Source organism: Thamnophis elegans, unplaced genomic scaffold (assembly GCF_009769535.1).
Source record: "Thamnophis elegans isolate rThaEle1 unplaced genomic scaffold, rThaEle1.pri scaffold_91_arrow_ctg1, whole genome shotgun sequence".
Lineage (NCBI taxonomy): Eukaryota > Metazoa > Chordata > Lepidosauria > Squamata > Colubridae > Thamnophis > Thamnophis elegans.
The window spans coordinates 177,872-184,844 of record NW_022473914.1 but is presented as its reverse complement, the minus strand read 5'-3'; positions in this window follow the sequence as shown (position 1 = coordinate 184,844).

The window sequence follows — 6,973 nt, the reverse complement described above, 5'->3', positions numbered from 1 at the left end:
CCCGTTGAGTTCGTTGGTCAGAAGGTCGCAAAAGGAGATCACTAACCATTGGGAAACAGCGACCGTCATAAGTCTGAATCGGTCGCCAAGCATCTGAAATTTCATCGCAAAGGTCCTAACTGTGAAAAGCAGTCATAAATCACCTTTTTCAGTGTCGTCGTAACTTTGAATGGTCACTAAACAAGCTGCCGTAAGTGGAGAACTAAAATGCACTTGTGATTCTTGTAGAAGTTGGTGAAATTAATCCAGAGTAGGGATAAGATTTAAGAGACCAAACTTTTAAAATAAAGAGCGGAATAGCTCTGATTTTGGATTCTTTACCATTTCCAAGTTATCCTTCCAAATTGACAGTTCTGATTAGCTCAAGGTCTCCCTTAATCTTCATCTGATTTCAACACATTTTCTCCAGCCGGGTGCCTTCTAAATATAATCAGCCTTCCATCCTCCCCAAAGAGATTTATCAAGCCAGCCGAAAACTCGGCAACTGACAGAACAGCAGCTGCACCCTCGCCTTCTCAATAAGCAGAATTTCAGGAGTATTTATCACAACTTGGGCAGGCGGATCCGTTGGAAGGAATAAAATGTTCCTCCCGACCCTCCTTCCAAAGGTAAACCTTTATTCCTGCCTCCGTATTTCAATCAGGATAAAAACCGGCTGCTTCTGTTATACTGCTTCTGATCTCTAAGCTCTGCTATTCACAGAGATTGTGGTTGATGTCAGGTTTGGAAGAGGGACCCCATTGCGGGGGGGTGGGGAGAGGTGGTTAGCTGCCTGGTTAACCCCCTGGGTTACTTTCATTACAGGACACACTCTTCTTCTTCTTCTTCTTCTTTTGAAAATTTTTTTATTGGTTTTATTACAGAAAAAGCACAAAAAAAAAGAATAGCAATAGCAGTTAGACCTATATACCGCTTCATAGGGCTTTCAGCCCTCTCTAAGCGGTTTACAGAGTCAGCATATCGCCCCCACAGTCTTGGTCCTCATTTCACCCACCTCAGAAGGATGGAAGGCTGAGTCAACCTTTGAGCCGGTGAGATTTGAACCGCCGAACTGCAGATAACAGTCAGCTAAAGTGGCTTGCAGTACTGCACTCCCACCACTGCGCCACCTCGGCTCTTGAATAATCTTTCATTATATCTTGTAGAAAGCGTATCCACTGGTCACAAGTACATTCCGTGCGTTCCTTCCACAATCACATATATTCCATTCAGTTTGAATTGTATATGTTAAAATTTATATATTTTACTAATCACCATACCACCATTTTCATTTAATTAAGATTTCAAGAACACAGCCACCGGCTGGCTTTTTTTTTTCTCCCCCCCACCCCCAGTCTCAATCAATCTGCCATATCTTTACATCTTTATAACGTAATAGAATAGAATAGAATAGAATAGAATAGAATAGAATTCTTCATTGGCCAAGTGTGATTTGACACACAAGGAATTTGTCTTTGGTGCATATGCTCTCAGTGTACAGAAGGAGAATAAAATACATTTATCAAGAATAAAAATATAACACTTAGTGATAGTCAAGGTTACTAATAAGCTGTCAAATAAAAACAATATAAATTGAAAGATACAAGCAGCATGGTTACAGTCATAAGGGGGAAGAGATGGGTACTAGGAAGGAAGAGAAGAATAATAGTAATACATTCGTGGTAAAATTATTGACAGTGTTGTGGGAATTAATTGTTTAGCAGAGTGATGGCGCTGGGGGAAAAAACTATTCTTGTGTCTAGTTGTCTTGGTGTGCAGAGCCCTATAGTGTTGTTTTGAGGGTAAGAAGTTGAAACAATTTATGTCCAGGATGCGAGGGGTCTGTAGATATTTTCACAGCCCTCTTTTTGACTCGTGCAGTGTGCAGGTCCTCCATGGAAGGCAGGTTGGCAGCCATTGATTTTTCTGCAGATCTAATTATCCGTTGAAGTCTGTGTCCATCTTGTTGGGTTGCAGAGCCAAACAAGGCAGTTATGGTTAGAATGCTTTAAGCAACTTATGTTTCAATCCATCCTGGCAAAGGTGTAGTGAGATCTGGGGCTGGAATGCAGGAGAGAGGGGCTCTTTCCAAGGGACGGGTAGGACAACTCAGCGTGGCAAATTTGGCACGGCCAACTTGCCATGGCCAACTCGCTGCGGGACAACTCGCCACTGGATAAGACTTACATCAATTTTGAAGAAATGGTGGGATAGAATAACCGAAGAAAGAAATGAAAAGTAAATAACCAAAATTAAAATATATTTTTTTTAAAAAAATGATTTCGAATACTTAAATTGAATTGTTGAGTTGTCCTCGGGTGAGTTGGACATGGCACGTTAACTTGGCAAGAAAACCTTTTATGGTATTTATCTGGTAGATATGCAGACTGTGCTTTAGGCTGGCAAGAATCTGTCAATGGGCAAGCAGCCAGAAAGAATCTACTCTGAATATTAATGGTATCGTTGTCAGGTTTTAACCTGGAGAGAGAGAGAGAGAGAGAGAGAAGGAGAAAGAGAGGAGAGGGGAGGAGAAAGAGGAGAGAGAGAGAAGAAGAGAGAGAAGGAAAGAGAGAGAGAGAGAGAGAGAGAGAGGAGAGAGAGAGAAGGAGAAAGAGTGGAGAGGGGAGGAGAAAGAGGAGAGAGAGAGAAGAAGAGAGAGAAGGAAAGAGAGAGAGAGAGAAGGAAGGAAGGAAGGAAAGAGAGAGGGGGGGAGATTATAAATGTGGAACTCACTGAAGGAGAGTTAGTGAATTATATGAAATTTGGAGTAACAAAGTGCTCTGGTAAAACAGAATGTGCACAAAATAGCACAGATGTCCAGAAAATGAATTACTTGCTTTTTGGGGAGAGCAGAATATAGAAAATTCAGCAATTACCTGCCAAGTTGGAGATCAGATTTATCTCCATTAAAAGTGGGCCGGTTTAAAAAAAAAAAAAGGAAGACTTTAACGTTAGCTGACCAAGGATGGGAGGTAGGATCCAGGAGGGATGGAACAGTTTGGTTCCATAGGAAACTTTTCAAGAAAATTTTATATTTCAACTACCTGTTATGGTCACTGCAGGTAACCAGCAATCCAGGCAGCTGAGCATTCAGGGGTGCAGAAACCAATGTTTCTGGCCTTCTAAAGAGGAAAGTCAACGGAGATGCCAGATTCACGTAACAACTGTGTCACTAGTTTAACACTGTGGTGATTCACTTAACAACGGGGGTGAGAAAGGTCATCAAAATGGGGTAAAATTCACCTCGCAACTGTCTTGATAGAGAAATGTTGGGCTCGAAAATCTTATATTGTTGTTGTTAGTTGTGAAGTCATGTCCAACGGATTGCAAACCGATGGACCATGTTCCTCCAGGCCTTCCTGTCGACTGCCATCCTCTGGAGTCCATTTAAGCTCACGCCGGCTGCTTCGGTGACTCCATCCAGCCACCTCCTTCTCTGTCATCCCCTTCTTCTTCTTTTGCCCTCCATCGTTCCCAGCATGAGGCTCTTCTCCAGGGAGTCCTTCTTCCTTCTCATCAGGTGGTCTTTGAGTTTCCTCTTCAGGATCTGGCCTTCTAAAGAGCAGCCAGGGTTGATCTCCTCTAGGACTGACCGGTTGGATGGCCTTGCAGTCCAAGGGACTCAATGCAGGAGTCTTCTTCTCCAGCACCAGAGTTCAAGGGCCTCCATTCTTTGGTGCTCAGCCTTCCTTATAGTCCAACCTTCACAGTTACACATTGCAACTGGGGTAACCATAGCCTTGACTAGACGCTCTTTTCATGTGTGTGTTTGTGTGTGTGTGTGTGTGTGTGTGTGTGTGTATGTGTATATAAAAAGATAACTATTTCCTCCTGAAAAGAATGTTCACAATGATGAGTTGCTTGTGTTTTTCTTAAAAAAACTAGAAGATCTGCATTCTCTTTTAAGTATACTCAAATCAAAATGCAAATCTAAACCCAGATCATGGCATTAATTCAGCAGAAATTAGAGAGCATTTCTAAGTGGGAGGTAGCTGTGTGTGAGGGTTTATTTTTTTCCCCTTCCTTTAAAAAAAAAAAAGCTAAGTGATCATGGGATTTATGGTTTTTTTTTTTCAAAGCTCAGTCTGATATCTACTCCTGTTTGCAGTTTGCTGAGTGCGGAGAGAAAAAGAAGAGTAAAACAAACCAGATTTCCTTTTTTTAAGTGCGTCCTGAAATGTGCAACTGTGCTACTTCCTCTGAAGGCACCATTTTTATTTTTATTTTTTTTTTGTTCACAGAAAAGAGAAAACAACTTCCTGGGTTTAAACAGCATCGTCTAAAGATCTTCCCACACACTTGCTTTTCGTGTGGTCTTTTCTTTTTTGTCTATGCAAAGGGGTATTTTGTAAGAATCGTCTCTGGGATTTGGAGTTGTTAAAAGTACCGTAGGCATTTCCAGAATAAACGTTAGCCTCTGAAGAGCGGGGAGAGGCTTAAGAAGGATGCTGAAAGGAAGAAGGGAAGGGAGGAAATACATCCAGTTATATTGACTGAGTTCCTCCGAGTTCTCTATCCAACCAGCCAAACTTCTTCTGACCCAGGCTTCCCAAAAGCCGACTCCTCGTCCCAGGGACGTGCGGTGAGGTTTATGGCTGGTGAGGCAGCATTTTTTTTTTAGACTTGTGGACTTCAACTCCCAGAATTCCACAGCCAGGCATGCTCAGTTCCGATTTAAAGCGACAGCATTTGTTTTTCTCCTTTGCTCAATAAGTTTCTTTCTTTCTTTTTTCTTTTTCTTCTCCCTTCCCCTCCTTCCTCCCTCTCTCCCTCCCTCCCCCCTCTCTCAAACACACCTCTTTGGGCATACTTGGGTTCCAGAAATTTGCCGTACTTTTGCGTACCGGTTCCACGGAGGTGTGGCCATGCCAGTGGTGGATTTCAAAAAATTGTTCGAATCTACTCTGTGGGTGTGGCCTCCTTTGTGGGAGTGGCTTTCCGGCCATGTGACCTGATGGGAGTGGCTTGCCGGCCATGTGTTCTCTCTCTCTCTCTCTCTCTCTCTCTCTCTCTCTCTCTCTCTCTTTCGTTGCTTTTGTCTCTCTGTCCCTTTTTCCTTTTTTTCTTTCATCTCTCTCTCAATTTTTCTTTCTTTTTTTCTTTTTTTATTTCTTTCTTTCTCTTTCTCTCTCTGTGTGAGTCTGTGTGTGTGTGTGTGTGTGTGTGTGTGTCTCAGTGGTAGGTTTCAAAAAAAATTTGGAACCTCTTCTGTAGGTGTGGCCTGCTTTCCGGGTCCACTGGTGGAACCTCTTCTAACCGGTTCGGTAGATTTGATGAACCGGTTCTACCGAACAGGTGCGAACTGGTAGGAACCCACCTCTGGGCCACGCCCTCCATACCAGTACATTCCCCTGCTCTGCAGCCCATTTTCAAGGCGCTTCTCAAAGAGAAGGAAGGAAGGAAGGGTGGGGCTTCTTCAGAGGACCCGAGGCAAGAGCAGCATTGAAGCCCTCTCTGAAGCAGCTTGTGGGAGAGATTCAACAGAGAGAGAGAGAGAAAGAGAGAGAGCTACAAAGGGATGATCTGATTGCTTCAACATGCCCAACATGGGACTTGATCTGAGTGGACCCTATTCCTATAAAACCAGAGCAGGGAAGTGGAAGTCAGGTAAAATCTCCGGGGCTTAGTCCCTCCTTTCATTGACTAAAACAATTTCTTCCCAAGATGAAAGGACCATTTATCATTAGACATCTTCACACCCAATCCAATTCCCAAGGGAAAAAAAATGCCACAGATTAAGTCATGGGCAAAAGAGTAAGCAAACAGCATCAGTACCCCCTTGTGGCTGTGTCTTTCTTTAAAAATGCCCGCTTTCCTTTTTCCTAGAAATATCAGTCCCCAAAGCATGCTTAACCTGGCACTTTTGAATAAATATAGACCATAGCTGCGAACATTATTATCCTGTATGGTTGGTTCCATTTTTGTTTTCTTTTTTTCCCCCTTCTTCTTCTTGTTTCAGCCAGTGTTTCTCCGTTTATTCTTAAATAGAAAAGTGGGCAGCATTTAGCTGGGTTATAGCTTGAAATGCTACATCTCTAATGTGTATTTGAGGAGAGCATGCATTAGGTGGCTTTTCAAAAATAAACCACATGCAAACCAACCATCCAATCGTAAGGGTTTTGTAGGAACGTTTTTTGAGTTTGAGCCTCGCTTTTGATATAAACAGAAAGTAGAGTAACCAACCTGCATCTTCTTTCAAACTAGCAAATAAAAAAGAGGAGGAAGAGGGGGAGGGGATTGGAAGAGGAAGGAGGAGGAGGAGGAGGAGGAGGAGAAGAAGAAGAAGAAGAAGAAGAAAGAAGAAGGCAGAAGATGAAGAAGGAGGAGGAGGAGGAGGAGGAAGAGGAGGAGGAGGCACCTCAGCTGGATTTAACCCAGGGATGCCCAACCCAGGGATGCCCAACCTCAACAACTTTAAGACTTGTGGACTTCACCTTCCAGAATTCTGGAAGGTGAAGTCACAAAAATTTAAAATATCTGCACTGCCTAAGTAGTAGTAGTAGTAGTATAGTAGTAGTAATGATGAATGGAGCCATCACAGAATTTCTCACAAAGATGACATGGTGGGCAACTGTAGCCCCTAACACTCCCAAAATGGCACTGCTAAGAACGTTGCTGAACAACAACTCCCATAATCCCCAGTCAACAGGCCCATTATGGACAGACGTTTGGCAGTTACAATTCAGCGATCTCAGCAGGCCTGCCTGGACTTCAGGTCTATTATCTGCGTCGCTGTATAGATATTCTTTCTCTCTTTAGCCACGTAGCTATAATTGCCGTGGGCCTGATGCAGAAGGCAAAGAAATCCAATTAAACTTTTGCCCCAACCTACTTTTTGGAGTGCAGATGTTAGCATCTCACCAAAATGTGACTTTTTGTCTGAGGGGGAAAAAAATGAAAAATCTCTTCCAACCATTTTGCAAAGAAAGCATTAAAGTTAGCAGTTAGCAATAGCAGTTAGACTTATATACCACTTCATAGGGCTTTCAGCCCT